The sequence below is a fragment of the Mobula hypostoma genome, chromosome 1 (genome assembly GCF_963921235.1).
Source record: "Mobula hypostoma chromosome 1, sMobHyp1.1, whole genome shotgun sequence".
In the NCBI taxonomy this organism is placed as follows: domain Eukaryota; kingdom Metazoa; phylum Chordata; class Chondrichthyes; order Myliobatiformes; family Myliobatidae; genus Mobula; species Mobula hypostoma.
The window spans coordinates 174,824,473-174,845,649 of record NC_086097.1 but is presented as its reverse complement, the minus strand read 5'-3'; the positions used below and the strand labels follow the sequence as shown (position 1 = coordinate 174,845,649).

At 42.7% G+C, this 21,177-nt stretch overlaps 1 protein-coding gene and 1 long non-coding RNA gene across 6 annotated transcripts in view; one reads left to right on the top strand and one right to left on the bottom strand.

Annotated features, from left to right (window-relative positions):
• Positions 1-21,177, bottom strand: part of LOC134352609 (NIPA-like protein 2) — a 111,364-nt gene that overhangs the window by 78,667 nt on the left and 11,520 nt on the right. The window lies entirely within an intron of this gene.
• Positions 13,279-16,407, top strand: LOC134352631 (uncharacterized). Of its 2 annotated transcripts, none has more exons than XR_010019425.1 (3): positions 13,279-13,347; positions 14,397-14,626; positions 15,899-16,407. It is a non-coding gene; the product is annotated as an uncharacterized LOC134352631 (long non-coding RNA). The 2 variants fall into 2 exon arrangements; XR_010019426.1 differs by lacking the exon at positions 13,279-13,347 and adding an exon at positions 13,471-13,623.

The following is a 21,177-nucleotide window of genomic DNA, read 5'->3' as shown; positions in this document are numbered from 1 at the left end:
CCTCAATACCTCCTTGTGCAATTAGATCCTGGATTTCTTCGCTTGCAGACCCCAATCAGTTTGGATTGGCGACAACCTCTCCTCCACAATCTCCATCAGCACAGGTGCACCACAAAGCTGTGTACTTCACCCCTGCCAGACCCCATCAGCGGATCAAAGATGGACAGGGCCAGCAACTTTAAATTTCTCGATGTTATCACTTGAGAGGACCTGTCCTGGTAAGTGCAATTATGAAGAAAGCACATCAGAACCTCTACTTCCTCAGAAGTTTGCGAAGACTCGGCATGGCATCTATAACTTTGACAAACTTCTATTGAAGTGTGGTGAAGAGTATATTGACCGCCTGCATCACAATCTGGTACGGAAATACCAATGCCCTTGAACATAAAATTTCACAAAAAGTAATGGATACAGTCCAGTCCATCACGGGTAAAGCCCTCCCCACAATTGAGCACATCTACACAAGAGCTCTGTCAGAGGAAAACAGCATCCACCACCAGGGTCCTCCACCACCCAGGTCATGCTCTCTCCTCACTGCTGTCATCAGGAAGAGGTACAGGAGCCTCAAGACTCTCACTACCAGGTTCAGGAACAGTTATTACCCCATAACCACCAAGGCTCTTGAACCAGTGGGGATAAATTCATTCAGCTTCACTTGCCCCATCACTGAACTGTTTCCATAACCTATGGACTCACTTTCAAGCAGTCTTCATCTCATGTTCTCGATATTTATTGTTTATTTATTTATTGTTTCCATTATTTTTTTCTCTTTTGTATTTGCAGTTCGTTGTCTTTTGCACATTGGTTGTTTGCACCTGCTAGGTGCAATCTTTTATTGATTCTATTACGGTTCTTGGATTTACTGAATATGCCCACAAGAAAACAATTCTCAAGGTTGTATACAGTGACAATATGTACTGTGAAAATACATTTATTTCGAACCCATGAAGCCACCATCTTCACCATCTAGGACATGTTCTCTTCTCATTACTATCATCAAGGAGAAGGTACAACTGCCTGAAGATGCACACTCAGTGTTTTAGGAACAGCTTCTTCCCCTCTGCCATCAGATCTCAGAATGGTCAATGAACCCAGAAATACTATTTTTGCTCTCTTTTTGCACAATTTATATTTTATATATTCTTAGTTTAATTTATTAGATCTCTCCCGGCCTCCAAGATGCCAAAGAAAACAACCAAAGTTTGTCCAACCACTCCTTATAGCTGATCCCTTCTAATCCAGGCAGTATCTGGTAAACCTCTTCTGCAATCTCTTCAAAGCCTCTACATCGTTCCTGTAATGGGGTGACCAGAAGTGCACATAATACTGCAAGTTCAACCTAACCAAAGATTTATAGAACTGCAACATGACCTCTTGACCTTTATAATCTATGTCCCTAGTGATAAAGGCAAGCATGAAATACACCTTCTTTACCACCCTATTTATTTGCTTTGTTCTACTCAGAGAGGCATGGACTGGGACACCAAGATCCCCCTTCTGTATATCGGTGCTGTTAACTGTATACTGACTATACACCCTCCCACTTCCAACTGCTAGCAATGAAGAGATGCAGGACAAGAGGAGGCCAATCTGCCCATGTGGCAATGCTAGCACTCTGGAAGAACTCTCCAATATGTCCTACACCCCTTTCAATGCTAAACCCACTTTTACCTTTCCAATATCTGACAATTTCCTTTTTGGATCTTATCTTGGCACCTTCTAAAACTTTACAACCAATGACAAAAATGCTTATCTGTTGCTGAAGAGCAATGTTGATGGGTAGTTGTTCATTTAACTTACTCCCAAGATGTAGGCACCATCAGACAGGAGGAACAAAAACCTGAAATCCCACCTGCCCAGGTTCAAGAACAGCTATTTCCCTTCAACTATTCGATCCTTGAACCAACCAGCACAACATTAATCACTGCCTCAGTACCGCAACGGCACTAAATGGACTTTATTTATTTTTCTAATTGTGTTCTTTAGTACAGGCCATTCAGCCCACGATGTTGTGCCGTACCTTGTATAATTTTGTATATCTTTAAATTATGTTTTTCATGTGAATGTTGTGCCTCTATATCTACGTACCTGTGATGGCTCCATGTAATTCCTTTATTTGGCACTATTTAATTTTTGTAATTTGTAGTAACTTTATGTCTTTGCACTGTGCAGCTGCACAAAACAACAAATCATCTAAGTCAGTGGAAGTAAATCTGAATCTGAAGCTGCTGCGATAAGTTTTTCATTGCACTTGTGCATCCAACAATAAAATCAACTTTTCAGTACTCCTGCTCCCATCTTTTTGCGTGTTTTCCCAGGAAGGTCAGTAACTCTCAGAGGGCACAGATTGACAATAACGGTTGGAAAAACCAGTGGGGGGAGGGTGGTGGTGAGAAGAGATTTTTTTTTAAAACACAGCGTCTTGAGCTCTGGTAGTTGAAGTGGAAGCGGTTGACCAGGGATGAATTGCTCAGGGCAGTTATTGCATGTTTCTGCAAATCCCAACAGTGAAACCCGAGCTGTAACTACCTGGAATGCCTGCCTAATAATTTTCCTTGCTACAGATACCTGCAACACTATTAGCACAGTTTCTGCCGTCAGCATCTATTAGCAGGCTCCATTTCCTACTGAGTGGCGCTGATTACGTCTCAACTCTCACACAATCCAGGGAGCAGTAAATGGAGAGTATCTGGAGTAAGCTGAGTGTGATTTGAGTGATGACTCGATCACATTCCTGATGAATGCAACACCAGTAAAATGGTAGGAGCCACAGTCAGTTTTTACGTTCAATTTACAGTTACACACATAGCAATCAGAAGAGGTAGGTGATGGAACTCCTGCTGAGGTTATAGAGAACAGAGAGATATGGATATCAGAAACAGATTTGTTATCATTGGCATATGACTGGAAATTTTGTTGTGTTACGGCAGCGGTATAGGGATTTCTTTAATTAGGTGCCAAAAATGTGCCGCAGGGGTGGAAGCTAAGGGGATACCTGCCAGAATTTTATAAAATTATGAGCGGCATAGTTTGAATAAACAGTAGATATCTGTTTCCCCGAGTCTAACTGTCTAACACTAGAGGGTATGTGTTTAAGGTGAGAGGGAAAATTTAAAGGAGATGTGCAAGGCAAGTTTTTCTTTTACACGCAGAGCAGTTGGTGCCTGAAATACACTGCCAGAGGCGGTGGTGGAGGCAATTACAAGGCACCTAAGAGCTCTTAGATAGGCACATGCATATGCAGAGAATGGAGAGATACGGCAGAAGGGATTTATTTAACTAGTACGTCATTAAGTAATCCGGCATAATAATGTGGGCAGAAGGGCTTGATCTTGTATTGTACTGTTGTGCATTTTAAAAATAATCTGCGGGTCATTCCGCATATACTAAACAGATAATCAGAGAAATTCATGCATAGCTGGAGTCTTTGGTAACAGAGGTGTTTTAGCATATTCTCATTTCCCAGCTCTTGGCACTGGACCCTGTAAGTCACAGCACATCAAGGACACCTCCAGGCACTTTTTAAATATAGTGAGGGTTTCTCCCTCAACCAGCCTCTCAGGCTGCGAGCTTCAGACCTCTCCCACTCAGGTCCCCTCCAACCCCCCCACTTCGATCCACGCCCTCGAGTGACCGACCTTGCCGAAGTTTGAATCCCAGAGCTGTGAATTCATATACTGCGGACAACTAATCTAGTAATTTAAACAAACAGCAACACAGCACTCCCTCATACTCCAGCCACGTGGGTTCCTTCCTGCCTTTGGGTGTTTGTTTGCACGTTCTTCCTGTGACCTCCTCTACGCCACATTGATGTTTAGAGGAACAATGCCTCATTTTCCATCTGGGTAATCTCCAACTTGGTGGTATCAACATTGATTCCTCCTCTCTGTTTTCTATTCCCCTACGCCTTTGTTTTCCTCCATTCCCATGCACGGATCCCTCTCCCTTTCCCCTACCCATTTGCACAGTCTGCTAATCGCCTCCTGGTTCCCCTCTTTCCCTTTTGTCCATGATCCACTGTCCTCTCCAATCACAATTATCTTCTTTAGCCCTTTGCCTCTTCTCATCCACCGCCCACCTCCCAGCATTTCACATCATTCCCGTTTATCCCCTCCACCCCACCTGGTCTCACCTATCACCTGTCCGCTTATACTCCTCCCCTCCCCCAACCTTTCTATTCTGGCTTCTGTTCTCTTCCCTTCCAGACCCAATGAAGGGTTTTGGCCCAAAACATTGATTGTTTATTCTCCTCCCCGGGTGTTGCCTGTCCAGCTGAGTTCCTCCAGCATTTCGTGTGTGTGTTGACACAGACGGAGGATTGGTTAATGGTCAGGAATCCGAGAGTGTGAATAATCAGCTTATTTTTGAGCACGGACACTGTGAGGTAGGGATTGCTTTCATCCTTTGCCCATCAGTCAGAGGAAGAGAACCAAGGGTCATACACCCAGGTGGAATGATAATACGAAGCTGGCAGTGTGAGCTGTGTGGAGGAGACAGAGGAGCTGTAGGGGGATATAGATAGGTTAAGTGAATGGGCACAGACAGGCCAATAGAAAATAATGTGGAGAAGTGTTTTGTCACACACTTTTGTAGGAAAAATAGAAAAGTGAAATATCTTTTAAACGGTAGGAAACTAAAAGCTGTTAGTGTTCAGGAGGAACCGAACGTGTTTCTAGGAAAATAATAGGAAGTTAACAGGCAGGTACAGCCATAAATTGGAAGGCAAACCATACACAGAACATAGAACATTATAGCAGAAAGCAGGCCCTGCAATCTATGGCATTGCGCCAAACTAATTAAACCAATGACTCCTAATTAATCTAACCCCTCTTCCCCACACATTGACTACATTCCTCCCCTTTTGATACACAAATGTGCTGGTACAGGAGATTCTTGAATATTTCTATTGCACCTGCTTCCACCACCAACCCTGGCATTGCAACACCACTCTCTGTGTAAAATACTAGAGTCACACATATCCTTTGTACTTCCCCCCACCTCATTTTAATTACAAACCCCCCACAACTAAACATTTAATCCTGGGAAAAAGATACTGGCTGTCTATTTTATTGAACCCTTGCATAATTTTCTAAATTTCTATCAAATCTCCCTTCAGCAGCCTATAAAGCAGCCCCAGCTTGACCAACCTTTCCTCATAATACATGTCCTCCATACCATTCCATTAGTCCTCAGTGCGTGCCACAGTTCCAGAGGAGATGTTGGATTCCATAGTAGAAGAGAGAGTTCAAAAGAAGTGACTGGAGGAAGTTGGGACTTTCTGCACACCAGGGTTCCCAAGGAGAATTTGGATTGTGCACGTTCAGGCACTTGGCAAGGGCCAATTAAAAAAAGACTTGGTTTAAGTGACCATTGTAGGAGCACTCATTGTGTGAGTGGGCCAGTGTTAGAGTGGAGAGTTCAGGTTTTGGCTCATTGAAGCTTAGGAGAGGTGAAGGTTGTAGTTAGATGTTTTGTTTAATTTTTCTTTCTTTTCTTCTTATTGCATAGTTAAGTGTATGTCAGATAGGATAGTGGAATGCTCTTCTTTCAGGATGTAGGAAGGCAGGGAGACTTCCAGTGTCCCTGATGACTATACCTGCAAGTGCATCCATCTGCAGCTTCTTTCAGACCACATTAAGGAACTGGAAGTGGAACTGGATGAACTCTGGCTCATTTGGGAGGCTAAGGGGTTGGTCAACAGGACATATAGGGAGGTAGTTACACCTAAGGTGCAGGACACAGATAACTGGGTGACCATCAAGAGGGGGAAAAAGCAATAAGCAGCCAGTGCAGAGTACCCTGTGGCTGTTCCCCTCAATGACAGGTATATCACTTTGAACACAATTGTGGAGGGGGAAGTGCAGTAGTGATAGGGGATTCCATGGTTAGAGGAGCAGAGAGGAGATCCTGTGGATGTGAAAGAGACTCCCAGATGCTATGTTATCTCCCAGTGTCAGGGTCAGGGATGTCTCAGATTGGATCCACAGAATTCCAATGGGGGAGAGTGAGCAGCTGGAAGTTGTAGTACATATTGGTATCAATAACACAGGCAGGAAAAGGGAGGATTTCCTGATGGGAGAATATAGAGGGCTAGGTAGAAAGTAAAAGGCAGGAACTCCAGGGTAATAATCTCTGGATTGCTGCCTGTTCCATATGTCGGTGAGGGTGAGAATAGGAGGATTTGGCAGATGAGTATGTGGCTGAGGAACAGGTACAGGGAGCAGGGTTTCATATTTTTGGATCATTGGGATCTCTTCAGGGGAAGGTACGACATGTACAAAAAGGACGAGTTACACCTGAAACCGAGGGAGACCAATATCCTTGTAGGCAGGTTTGCTAGAGCTGTTGGGAGGGTATAAACTAATTTGGCGGGGGATGGGAACCAGAGTGATAGTACGGAGGTTGGGGCAGTTAGGTGTACAATTAGATGTCGTGAGCAGTTAGACTGTGCAGAACGACAGGCTAATTACTAAACAAAATTGCAGTCTGCAGGAGGAGTTGAAGTTAACAATGCAGCAAAATTGAAAAGGGTGATGAAGGTGCAAGGAGTAAATGGAATAAGGTAGACAATCTTGTAGCACAGTTAGAGATTGGCAGGTAGAATGTGTGGGCATCACCGAGCCGTGGCTGAAAGAAGATCATGGCTGAGAGCTCAACATCCAAGGAAACACATTGTATTGAAAAGGCAAGCAGGTAAGCTGAGGGATTGGAGTGGCTCTGTTGGCAAAATATCAAATCAAATCCTTAGAAAGAGGTGACATTGGATCAGAAGATGCCAAATCATTGTGGGTAGAGTTAAGAATATGCAAAGGTAAAAAGACCCTGATGGAAGGAATATACAGGACCCCAACAGTAGTCAAGATGTGGGGTACAAATTACAAGAGGAGATAGAAAAGACATGTAAAAAGGGCAATGTTATGATAGTCATGCGGGATTTCAAAATGCAGGTAGATTGGGAAAATCAGGTTGGTGCGGGATTCCAAGCGAAGAGAATTTGTAGAATCCCTACAAAATGATTTTTTTAGTGCAGCTTGCGGTTGACTCAATCGGCAAAAGGCAATTTTGGACTAGGTGTTGTGTAATGAAGCAGATTTGATTAGGGAGCTTAAGGTAAAGGAACCCTGAGGAAGCAGTGATCTTAATATAATAGAATTCACCTTGCAGTTTGAAAGGGAGAAGCTAAAGTCAGATGCGTCAGTATTAAAGTGGAGTAAAGGAAATTACAGAGGCATGAGAGAGAAATTGGCCGAAGTTGATTGGAAGAACACACTAGAAGGGATGATGGTAGAGCAGCAATGGCTGGAGCATATAGATACATATATGTCCACCTAGAAGAAGAATAAATATTCTGAAGTCAGGATGACACAATCGTGGCTGACAAGGGAAGTCAAAGAGAGGGCATATAATAGGAAAACATTAGTGGGAAGTTTTAAAAGCCACCAGAAGGCAACTGAAAAGTCATCAGAAGGAAAAGATCGAATATGAAGATAAGCAAACAATAATATTAAAGAGGATACCAAAAGTTTCTTCAAATATATAAAGAGCAAGGCCAGTGATGTTGTGGGGATGGAACTGGACTCTCTGACGGTGGTGTCTGAAAAGAGGATGCTGTCCAAGTTGCATGCCATCTTGGATAATGTCTCCCATCCACTACATAACATACTGGTTGGGCACAGCAGAGACTCATTCCACCGAGATGCAACCACAGAGCGTCATAGGAAGTCATTCCTGCCTGTGGCCATCAAACTTTACAACTCCTCCCTTGGAGGGTCAGACACCCTGAGCCAATAGGCTGGTCCTGGACTTATTTCCTGGCATAATTTACATATTACTATTTAACTATTTATTGTTTTATTACTATTTATTATTTATGGTGCAACTGTAACGAAAACCAATTTCCCCCGGGATCAATAAAGTATGACTACTACTACTACTCTCTGGAATTCAGAAGAAAGGGAGGGTGGGGTTCTCATTGAAACCGATCGAACGTTGAAAGACTGCAATAGAGTGGATGTAAAGAGGATGCTTACTGTGGTGGGGGAGTCTAAGACCACAGGATGCAGCCTCATAATAGAGGGACGTCCATTTAGAACAGCAATGAGCAGGAATTTCTTTAGCTAGAATGTAGTGAATTTGTGGAATTCATTGCCACAGGCTGCTATGGAGGTCAAGTCATGGGGTATATTTAAGACAGAGGTTTATAGATTCTTGATTACTCAAGGCATGAAGGATTACAGGGAGAAGGCAGGAGTTCGGGGCTGAAAAGGAAATGGATCAGCCATGATGAAATGGTGGAGCAGACTCGATGGGCCAAATGACCAACTGTGGCTCCTATATCGAATGGTCTCTCCAGCATCATTTTCTGGAGGCCCAATATCCAGGATGCCCAAGTTTTTTGCACAGTACTATACCTGAAAAAAAATTTGGTATCCTCTTTGATATTACTGTCCAGTTTATCCTCATATTTCATCTTTTTCTCTCCTTAAAAAGCATCCCAATCCTCTAATTTCCCACTAATTTTTGCCATATCATATGCCCTCTCTTTTGCTTTTATGCTTTCTCTGACCTCTCATCAGCCATGTTTGCCTCTTCCTCACTCTAAAATACTCTTTGATCTTTGGGATGTACCAGCCAACACACTTTTTGTCCCTCTTCCCTCCGGGAGAAGGCTCAGGAGCTTGAAGACTCATACGGCCAGATTTGGGAACAGCTTCTTTCCAACTGCTGAACGGATCCTGACCCGGATCTGGGACGTACCCTCCAAATATCTGGACCTGCCTCTCGTTTTTTTTTGCACTACCTTACTTTCAATTTTCTCTTTACTGTTTATGATTTATAATTTAAATTTTTAATATTTACTATCGGTTTGTACTCCAGGGAGCAGGAAGCGCAGAATCAAATATTGCTGTGATGATTGTACACTCTAGTATCAATTGTTTGGTGACAATAATATAAGTATCTAACCTATGCCTTTAAACTGCCCCCGTAAACTACAGCCATTCCTGTTCTACTATCAACCCGGTTAGCGTCCCTTTCTAATCATCTTTGGCTAGCTCCTGCCTCTGCAATTCATTTTGCATTGCTGTTATACTGATACATGAGACTTTATCTTCTCCCTCTCAAACTGAATTCTATCAGATTATGATCACTGCCTCCCAAGGGTACCTTTGCCTTAAGCTCCCTAATCAAAAGTGGTTCATTACACAACATCCAGTCCATATTGGCCTTTCCTCTAGTGGGTTCAAACACAAGCTGCTCTAAAAAGCCATCTCTTCAGCATCCTACAAATTCCCTCTTTTTAAATCCAGAACCAACCAGATATTCCCACTCTTCCTGCTTATTTGAAACCCCATGACTATTGTAATATTGCCCTTATCACATTCCTTTTCTATTTCCTGTTGAGGTTTATATTCAATATCCTGGCTACCATTCAGTGCCCTGTTTATAACTCCCACCAGGGTCTTTCTACCCTTGTAGTTTCTTAGCTCTACTCATGATGATTTGGCATCTTCTAACCCAATGTCACCTCTTTCTAAGGATTTGATTTGATTTTTTGCCAACAGCACCACTCCAGTCACTCTGCTTACCTGCCTGTCCTTTCAATACAATGTGTAACTTTGGATGTTAATCTCCCAAATATGATCTTCCTTCAGTCACGCTCAATGATGCCCAAAATGCCATACCTGCCAATCTCTAACTGCACCAAAAGATCAGCTACCTTATTCTGTGTACTGAGTGCATTCCAATATAACACCTTCAGTCCTGTATTCATCATCCTTTTTGATTTTGCTCTCATGTTACACTTTAACTCATCACATTGACAGTAATTTTGCCCCATCTCGTCACCTATCCTTCCTCAAAGTTTCAATACACACTGAAGCAACTTGCACACCATCACCCTATCACTCCAGTTGCCATCCCCTTGCCAAAAGACCTGTGCTAGTGTAATGGAGAGATCAGACAGAAGAGCAACACACACAAAAGGCTGGAGGAACGCAGCAGGGCAGCAGCATCTATAGAGAAGAGTATAGTCGATGTTTCGGGCCGAGACCCTTCATCAGGCCTGGAGAAAAAGAGATGAGGAGTCAGAGTTAGAAGGTGGGCGGGAAGGGAGGGAAAAACACAAGGTGGTAGGTGAAACAGGAGGAAGGGGAAGAGGTGAAGTGAAGAGCCGGGCAGTTGACTGACGAAAGAGATAAAGGGCTGGAGAAGGAGGAATCTGATAAGAGAGGACAGAAGGCCATGGAAGAAAGGAAAGGGGGAGGAGCACTGAGGGAGGTGATGTGCAGGTAAGGAGATAAGGTGAGAGAGGGAAAAGGAAATGGGGGATGCTGATGGAGAGTGGAAAGCATTACTGGAAGTTCGAGAAAACAATGGTCATGCTGTCAGGTTGCAGATTACTAGACAGAATATAAGGTGTTGCTTTTCCAACCTGAGTGTGGCCTCATCACAACAGTAGAAGACACCATGGACTGACATGTTGGAATGGGAATGGGAAGTGGAATTAAAATGGGTGGCTACTGGGAGATACAGCTTTTTTTGGTGGACGGAGCTTAGGTGCTTGGCGAAACGGTCTCCCAATCTACATTAGGTCTCACGAATATACAGGAGGTCACACTGGCAGCACCGGATATAGTAGATAACCCCAATAGACTCACAGGTGAAGTGTTGCTTCATCTGGAAGGACTGTTTGGGGCCCTGAATAGTAGTGAGGGAGGAGGTGTAGCACGTGTTCTGCTTGCAAGGATAAGTGCCAGAGGCACCAGTAGGGAGGGACAAACGGACAAGGGAGTCGAGAAGGGAGCGATCCCTGCGGTGAGCAGAATGTTTGGCGGGGGGAGGGAGATGTGCTTGGTGGTGGAATCCCATAGGAGATAGCAGAATTTATGGAGAATTATGTGCTAGGTGCGGAGTCTAGTAGGGTGGTAGGTAAGGACAGGAGGAACCCTATCCATGGTGGGATGGTGAGAGGATGGGGTGAGGGCAGACGTGCGTGAACTGTAAGAGATGGAGTTAAGGGCTGCGTTGATGGTGGAGGAAGGAAACCCTTTTCTTTGAAGGACGAGGACATCCCTTCATTCTGGAATGAAAAACCTCATCCTGAGAACAGATGCAGTGGAGATGGAGGAATTGAGAGAAGGGGACAGCGTTTTTACAAGTAAGAGGGTCGGAAAAGGTATAATACAAGTAACAGGTTGGCAGAGTGAGTCCACACTCAGGTTGGAGGAGTGACAGCTTATATTCCATCCAGGTAGCCTCCAATCTGATGTCATGAACATTGATTTCTTGAACCTCCAGTAAAGCACCCCCCCACAACTCCCTTACCATTCCCCATTCCCTTTTCCCTCTCTCACCTATCTCCTTACCAGCTCATCACATCCTTCTAGTACTCTTCCCCCTTTTCTTTCTTCCACAGCCTTGTGTCCTCTTCTTTCAGCCTCCCACTTCTCCAGCCCTGCATCTCTTTCACTAATCAACTTCCCCACTCTTTACTTCACCCCCTCTGCCTCTCCCAGTTTCACCTACCACCTTGTGCTCCCTTCCCCCCACCTTCTAACTCTGACTCATCTTTTTTCCCTCCAGTCCTGCCGAAGGGTCTCAGCCCAAAACATCGACGATAGCTTTTTCCATGGATGCTGCCTGGCCTGCTGAGCTCCTCCAGCATTGCGTGTGTGTTGCTTGGATTTCCAACATCTGCAGGTTTTCTCTTGTTTGAGGTACAGGTTATCGGTTTAACTCCACCCTGCCCCCAAACAGCTCTAGCAAACCTGCCCAGAAGGACGTTGGTCCCCCCCAGGTTCAGGTGTAATCTCACTAATAATTATCTTTCAAGAATCACTATATTCTGAAATGGGTTCTGGAGGACTGGAAAATTGCAAATGTCAGTCCACACTTTAAAAAGGGAGGGAGGCAGAAGAAAGGAAATTAAAAGGCCAGTTAGACTGACTTTAGTGGTTGGAAAGATGTTGGCGTTCCGCAGGGGTTGTTGTTGGAACTGATTCTTTTCATGTTATATGTCAATAAATGTGTAGGCTATTTTCTATACAGGAACAAAAATACAAAGGGGCTTAGGAGTCCTCACGCAGGATTCCCTACAGGTTAGCTTATATATTGAGTCAGTGGTGAGGAAGGCAAATGCAAAGTGAACATTTATTTTGAGAGGACTAAAATAGAAAAGCAAGGATGTAGTGCTGAGGCTTTATATGGCAACGGTCAGATCACAGTAGGAGTATCGTGAACAGTTTTGGGCTCTTTATCTGAGAAAAGATGTGTTAGCATTGGAGAAGGTCCAGAGGAGGTTCACATGAATGACTCCGGGAATGAGAGGGTTAATGAATGAGGAGTATTCAATGGCTCTGTGCCTGTACTTGCTGGAGTTTAGAAGAATGAGGGGGGATCACATTGAAGCTTATCGAATATTAAAAGGCCTAGACAGAGAGGATATTTCCTATAGTGAGGGAGTCTAGGGCCAGAGGGCACAGCCTCAGAATAGAGGGACATCCACTTAGAACAGAGAAGCATTAGAATGAGTTGGAATTCACTTCTGCAGATGCCTATGGAGGCAAAGTCATTCAGTAGTTTAAAAGGAGATTGGGGTTGAGAGGGATGGTAAATCAGCCATGTTGAGATGGTGGAGCAGACTCAATGGACTGAAGAGGCTAATTCTGCTCCGATATCTCATGGTCAAATACAAGCTCTCAGTACAAGACAACTGCTATATATCGTTTGTATACTTATCTATATGCCGTATATGCACTTAATCTCACTTGTACATCTACAGAATGCTTTTTAAAATATATGTTAATATTACTGTGTTAGTATTATTTGATACGCTCTATGTGATATGTATTGTGCTTTGGACCTTGGTCCCGAGGAAAATTATTTTGTTTAACTGTATACAGGACATGCCCTTTTTCTCACTGTTACCATAAGGTAGGAGGTACAGAAGCCTGAAGTCACACACTCAACGATTCAGGAACAGCTGCTTCCCCTCCGCCATCTGATTCCTAAATGGACATTGAACCCACAAATACTACCTCAATTTTATATTTTCTGTTTTTGAACTATTTTAACTAATATATATATATTTATATATACACATACTTACTGTAATTGATTGGCTTATTTACTCTTTTTCTATGTTTACCATATTTTACATTGTACTGCTGCCACAATGTTAACAAATTTCACAACATATGCTGGTGGTAGTTAAACCTGATTCTGATTGGTTGAATGACAATAAACTTGAACTTCATCTCAGGGTAACTATACTGAATGCTGCTAAGATGCCAGAACATTGTGTACATATCTGGTGTGTCTACCACAGGAAGAACACACTTAGAGAAAGTAAGTAGGCTGGGCCCATTTACTTTGGAAAGGGAGATGATCTCATTGGAGAATACAAATTTTTACTGTGCATGACAGAGATAATATTTACTTTTGCTTTGGAGTCTAGAAACAAGAGTCAAAGTCCAAAAGTAGAGGTTAGTCATTTAGAACCATATGTGAAGAAATGTCTTTTTTCAGAAGGTAGTGAATCTTTCAAATTCTCAGATAAAGGGAGGAAACAGATTATCTTTTAGTTTTCTTCTGGTTCTGATCTACAATACCCGTAAACACCAGGTAAAGTGGAACTATTGAACTAGCTCCCTGCCACAGTTAACACAGTCCTCGATTTTGCTTTGCTATTCAAAAATGGATTAATTTTTAACCTAAAATGTCACCTATCTGCCTTTGTTGATGAATTAAAATAAAACCCTGTTTTTGTTTAAATTTCGGTGATGATATATCAAGATCCGTTATCTAAGTTTTTTTTAAACATGGAGCAAAACATGGAAGAACATTCCTAAACTCCCACAGCCCCCAGCGACCTTGTGATTTAACTCTGAGGATGACGTGAGAGGATCCTTCAGGAGGGTGAACTAGGAAACCAGGAAAGCACCTGGCCCAGACAGGGTACCTGGTTGAGTACAGAAGACCTGTGCTGATCAACTGGCTGAAATGGTCACTTACGTCCATCTTTTTATGTGTGGTTTTTCATTAATTCTATTATGTTTCTTTGTATTTACTCTGAACGCCCGCAAGAAAATAAATCTCAGGGTTGTGTGTGTGTGTATATATACACACACATATATATACATACATATACCTGTGTGTGTATATATACACACACATATATATACATACATATACACATACACACACATACTATATATATATATATATATATATACACACACACAAATATATATACACACACATACACAAACACACACACATATATATATGTATATTGATAATAAATTTACCTTGAACTTTTTTTCCTTTCAATATCATTAAAAATGATGTACCACACCAAACAACCACACTGGATTCTACATTTCTTGGAGCATTAGAGACCAGCGAGGGAATGGGGATACTGACTATCCCTGAACAGGCTTGGAGGCAAGATTAACCTCATTGAATTCCTGGGAGAAAAAGAATAATTAAAATGAAATTGTTCCTTGAACACTTACATTTCTCAGTTTAAAATACTGAAGATTAAGAGGCTGTGTAATTGGTCAGAGTGGTGAGAGGTGGGGGAATCACATCTCCCAGAAGTTCCCAAACCCGTCAACAATTCCAGGTCAGTAATGTCCTACAATACTTTATTCTGAATTGTAATGTAATATTTTCAGAAGGATTTTATTTCAGTGTTTAATATAAAATGCTTGTCAAAATCTGTAATTAATGAAATTCTACACCTTTACACGTTGGAGCAATCTACTCTAACAGCTTAACAGCTTTACAAAGTATAATGTTGGTTATTAATATTCAAAGCTCTTCTGTGAAAAATAATTACTGCTGAGAGTAGAATCATGAGGGGTGTCGATCGGGTGAATGCACTCAGTCTTGTTCCCAGGATTGGGGAATGAAGAACGCGGGGGCATGGGTTTGAGGTGAGAGGGGAGAGATTGAATAGGAGTAGGATTGAGGGGCAACTTTTTCATCCAGAGTGCAGTCTGTATATGGAATGAGCTGTCGGAGGAAGTAGCTGAAGGTGGTACATTAACAACATTTAAAAAGCACTTGTCATATACTTAGTTAGGAACGGTTCAAGGGGATCTGGGCCAAATGTAGGCAAATGGTTTGGATGGGGCATGTTGGTGGGCGTGGAACAGTTGGGCCGAAGGGCTTGGTAATATGCTGTATGACTCGCTGTATATCCAATACATAATCACCATCTTCCACCACCTCAACACACACATCATGCTGGAAAGGTGAAAGGAACAGGATTCGAACCCACGACCACTCACTTCAAAGTCCAGTACTGATGCCACTACACCACCAGTCCACCACCTCTGTGGTTTTAAGATGACAGGGCACAGAAGATCATTAAGCCATCTACGCCCTCTCATAGGAAAACAGAAACTGAGATGTCAGAGGCTATTCAACTTATTCTGCCTACCCTGCTTAACATCAGCAACTTTCACTGCAGTCCTCCAGGCACTTGGCAATTGTGGTGAGGGGTTTCTGCATCTTCCACTCCTGCAAGCAGAGGGTTCCAGATCCCCACCACCCTATGGTGAAAATAATTTTATTACCCCTCTCTAATCTATCCTCCAATCACTTTAAACCTCTGTTTCACTAGTTTCTGACCACCCGTTTTTTTTGAAACAGTCATACAGATTACAAAATATGCCCCAAGGCCCATTATTCCACGCAAACCAAAGTATTCGAAGATGAGAGGGAAGAGAGAACGAGGCCTGGCAAGTGATAGGTGTAAATTAGAGAGGGACTGTAGTGAGAAAGGGTCTCATGAAACTCACTGAGTTTGCAGTAGAGGGAAACCTCTTCAGAGTGAGGTCTCAAGGAAGGTCTTAACCAGAAATGTTAAATTTCCATATTCTCCCCACAGATGCTGCCTGACCTGCCGAGTTCCTCAAACATTTTGTTTGTTGCTCCAGATTCCAGCATCTGCAGTCTGTTGTGTCTCCATGGCAATGTAGCATCTCGTTTTTTTAAAACCCTTTTCCAATCATGTCTTTGAAATTTCCTGTTGAATTTACATCCATTATCCTTCCTGGCAGCAGATCCCAAATCACAGCAATGCACTATGTGAACAACATAGAATTTCATCTTTCCTCTGGTTCTTCCTAATTTTTAATAAAATACTATTTCTGCTTAAATACTTGATTAATTCTCTTTTAAGTGCTGTGCTTTGGGGTTGTTAAAAATTCCTCTGGTTTAAAACAGTGAATGAAAATCTGAGTTCCAGCTGTTCTAGTTTAATTAAATCATTGATGGTGTTAGGTTTTGACAGTGGAAGTGTTTGCACTTGTCAATGTGAAGAAGGTGTGCATTGTGAGTCATGCAGAAGACTGTTTAAAAACGATCTTATCTGTATTTATTATATTTTCTCTGTGCTTTAAGAGACTGCAGCTTAGAAATTGCAGTTTGCTTTAATCAGTGTGTGAGAAAGTCACTGCTTAAATCGCTGATAATCTTTTTATGCAACGATCTGTCACAACATATGCCACGGATAAGTGGTAAACAAGACCACTGGATGAGTTGGGAGGAAGGGGTCTCAGGTGAAGAGGCTTCAGTGGGAACCCGAAGGGGAAGACACCCACAGTTCTGTGGACCCAAGTTCTATCCTGACCTCCTTATTGTCTGTGTGCAAGCTGCATGCCCTTTCTGTGACTGTGTGGGTTCCCCCCAGACACTCCATCACTCCATGTCATGCAGAAGTGCAGATTGGTAGATTAATCAGCCACAATGAATTGTGTGGGTGAGTGCCGGAATCTGGGAAGGGGGGGTGGGTTGATGGAAATGTGGGGAGAATAAATCGAAATAGTGTGAATAGGAAAGCAACAAAGAATCTGATGGAGCAACATCTGTAACGGGGGAAAGGAACTTCCAATGTTTCAGGTCAAAACCCCGTATCAGGCTCGAGGGTGGAGAGGGGAGACGGAATCAGTAGGTAATTGGTGGACTTGCGTGAATAAGTGTCTGATGCACGAACTCCGTGGACTGAAAGGGTGTTTCCAACTGTCCGATGCATCTGATTCCCAATCTGTTTCAGAGTTAGGAGTGCTGCTAGGTGAGAGTTGAGCTACATGGAGATCAGTGCCTTGCAACTGGTAATCGGTTTATTTTTGTCACACGTACTGAGGTAAAATTAAAAACTTGTTTTTGGCATGCCATCCATATAGATCAAGTACAAGGTAAAGCAATAACAGCATGCAGAATATAGTGTTACATTTACAATGAAAATGTGATGCAGGTAAACAATAACGTGCAAGGCATTGTGGAGACTGCTCCCATGTTTAGTGTGCCAGTACAGGCACTAACCTCTACTTCCTCAGGAAGCCAAAGGAAGTTAGTATGCCCCTGCTGACCTCGCTGAATTTCTAGACGTATCACAGAAAGCAACCTACCTAGATGCATCACAGTTTGATAGGACAATTTCTCTGCCAAAGATGGTAAGAAATTGCAGAGAGCTGTGGACACAGCTCAGTACATTATATAAACCAGCCTTCCCTCCATGGACTCTGTCTACACTTCCTGCTGCCTCAGGACATCAGTCAACATAATCACAGACCTCTCCCACCCAGGACATTCTCTTTCCTTCCACTTTCTATTGGGCAGATGATACAAAACCTCGAGAACACACACGACCCAGCTTAAGGGCGGTTTCTATCTCACCGTTATAAGACACTTGAATGGACCTCTTAAAATTATCTCTTGACCTCTCAGTCTACCTCATTGGGGCCCTTGCTCCTTATTGTCCATCTGCACTGCACTTTGTCTATAACTCTAACAGTATATTTTGCATTAACTTTTGTTTTCCTTTTGTACTGCCTTGGTGCAGTTACGATGTGTCCAACTGGCACTCATAATAAACCAGCACTAATTACCAGTTCAGTTCCTGAGAGAGATCCTGCACTTCCAGTCACCTGTTACTTTAATTCTCCACTTCACTCTGTCTTTGCCCACCTACCGTACATTGGTCCAATGTAAGCTTGAGGAGCAGCACTGTATATTCCATCTGTGCAAACCACGATCCTCAACACCAAGCCTTAAGTTCAACAACAGGAGATGCATCACCTGGTCTTCTAGCTCCTACTTTTCCAGCAGGCTTTTACCCCCAACAACTACTCTACTTCATATGTCAGTTCTAGCACATTTTGTGTTTAAATCTCTCTCTCTTATCCTCAATTATCTCTTCTACTTACATCTCCTCCCATCAGGTCATCAAGTCACAGAGGATAACAGCACAAAAACAGGACCTTCAGCCCAACTTCTCCCTGTGACCAAGTTGTTAATCCAAGCTAGTCCCATTTGTCTGCATTTTGCCCATCTCTCGCCAAACCATTGCTATCCATGTACCCCTTCAAATAGCTTTTAAGTTATATTCCAATTGTAATTCATCTGAAATGAACAAGACTCTCCTCTCTCTCAGCCAGCATCACCATTAATCATACCATTCAGTCTCTCGCAGTTGCCACCTCATCACCAGTCCTACACCGCTCCCCATTCCCTGCAGTTTAAAGCATGCTCATTCTCCCAAGTTATACAAGATGAAGGAACAATAGTGGATTGCTCCAACCTCCTCCGCCATTCAACTGGATTATGGGTGATCTGATGTTGTCCTCAATATTAGTTCCTCATTTCCTTCCCAAACCACTTATCATCCTTGCAGCTTAAATGCTCTAAGTATTAAATCCATTTATCTCTCCACTGATGCCAAGGGAACAGAGGGGCAACATTTTCTCCTTATTAAAGGCAGAGCCGTACACGAGGAAATTCACCGTATCACCATTAACCCTCACCAATTTTTACAAGTGCAACATAGAAAGCATCTATCCAGATGCATTACAGCTTGCTACAGTAACTACTCCGTCCACAAGAAATTATTAGTTGTGGACACAACTCAATCCATTACCGAAACCAGCCTCCCTCCCTTTAACCCTGTCTGTACTTCCTGCTGCATCAGGAAACCACCAAGATAATCAAGGACCCATGCACTCCAGTCATTCTCACTTCTCCCCTTCCCATTCCTGCTTTACACTGTGCGGCTAAGCACACCTCCAATGCCATATTCAAGTTTGCTGATGACACCACTGTCATTGGCCGAGTAAAAGATGGTGATGAATCAGCATGTGGGAGGGAGATTGAAAACCTGAGTGGTGTCACAACAACCTTTTACTCAATGTCAGCAAGACCAAGGAGCTGGTTATAGACTTCAGGAGAGAGAAACCGGAGGCCCATGAGCCAGTCCTCATCAGAGGATCAGAGATGAAGAGGGTTAGCAACTTTCCATTCCAATGTGTTACTGTCTGAGAGGACCTGTATGTGCAACTGCAAAGGAAGCATGGCAGTGCCTCAACTTCCCTCGGTGTTTGCGGTGATTTGGTATGACATTTGAAACTTTGACAATCTTTTGTAGATGTGTGGTGGAGAATATATTGACTGGCTGCATCACAGCCAGGTATGGAAGTACCAATGCCCCTGAATGGAAAATTCTACAAGAAGTATTAGATTTGGCCCAGTACATCATGGGTAAAGCCCTCCCAACCGTTGAGCACATCTGTATGAAATGATGTCATAGGAAAGCAGCATCCATCATCAAAGATCCTCACCACACAGGTCATGCTCTCTTCTCGCTGCTGCCTTCAGGTAGAAGGTACAAGAGCCTCAGGGCTTGCACTACTAAGAACAGTTACTTCCCCTCAACCATCAGGCTCTTGAACAAAAGGGGTTAACTTCACTTCCCCATCATTGAAATGTTCCCACAACTAAAAGACTCACAGTCAAGGACTTTTCACCTCATGTTTGCGTAATTTATTGCTTTTTATTTATATTTCCATTTGCGCAGCTTGTTGTCTTCTGTACTCTGGTTGAGTGCCCTAGTTGGGAAGTCATTCACTGATCCTGTTATAGTTACTGTTCTATAAATTCATTGAGAATGCCCTCAGGGTTGTGCATGGTGACATACATGTACTTTGAAATTAAAATTTACTTTTAATTATTTCCCCCATTAGTCAGACGATACAAAAACTTGAAACCATGCACTGACTGGCTCAAGGGCAGCTTCCACTCACTGTTTTACTGAATAGTCCTCTTGTACAATAAAGATCAATTTCTGACCTCACCACCTACCTCATCCTGACACTTGCACCTGATTGTCTGGTTGCACTGCAATTCCTATGTAACTATTAAACTTCATTTGCATTTTTTATAGTTTGTAATTTGCACTGTATGCCATGAAATGAATCAGAATTAAGTTTATTATCCCTTACATATGTTCTGAAATGTGTTGTTTTGTGGCAGCAATACAGTGCAAGACATAAACATTGCTAATAGCTACAGAGGAACAATGAGCTGGACAGTTCAGGAATCTGATGGCAGAGGGGAGGAAACTGTTCCTAAAACATTTGAGTGTGTGTCTTCAGGCTCCTGTACCATTCCTTAACAATAGTAATGGGAAAAGAGCTTCTATTGGATCTATATGGATAGCATGAAAAATAAAGTCTTCCACTGTACCTTAATACATGCAATAACCCAGTTACCAATTACCTGACCTAGAATGGTTTGAAGGGAGGCAGATCTTCAGATTAAATTAACCAATATTAAATCACAAGGCCACCATTCCAGAACACTGGCTAAAGACACAGAGTCACAAGCTCAAACACCACCAAGGCAGTTTAGGAATTTAAATTTGATTAATTAAAACACATGAGGAACAGCAGTGTCATTAATGGTGGACCAGTAAACAATGAGAGGTTACCTCAAAGATAAAACCTGTTTAACGAACACATTTTGTCACAAGAATCTGCCACCATTACCCAGTTGGGACTATATGTGACTCTACACCCACAACCCAGACCTAATGAGCAGCTCAGTTCAAGGAAAACTGAAGACAAGTATTAATTGTCTGGCCTTGTCAGGGATATGGGTGTCCCACCAATGGAATGGAAAAGAGCACTTTCAATTTCTATTCTCTACTCAGTAATTGCCAATGATATGATGATTTACACGAAGCACACAGAGAATGTATACTCCAGAAATGATCTGGAATCTGATTCGAACTTTACACATTGGAAGACATATACACTCAGTGGTCATTTTATTAGGTACACCTGCTTGTTAATGCAAGTATCTAATCAGCCAATCATGTAGCAGCAACTGCCG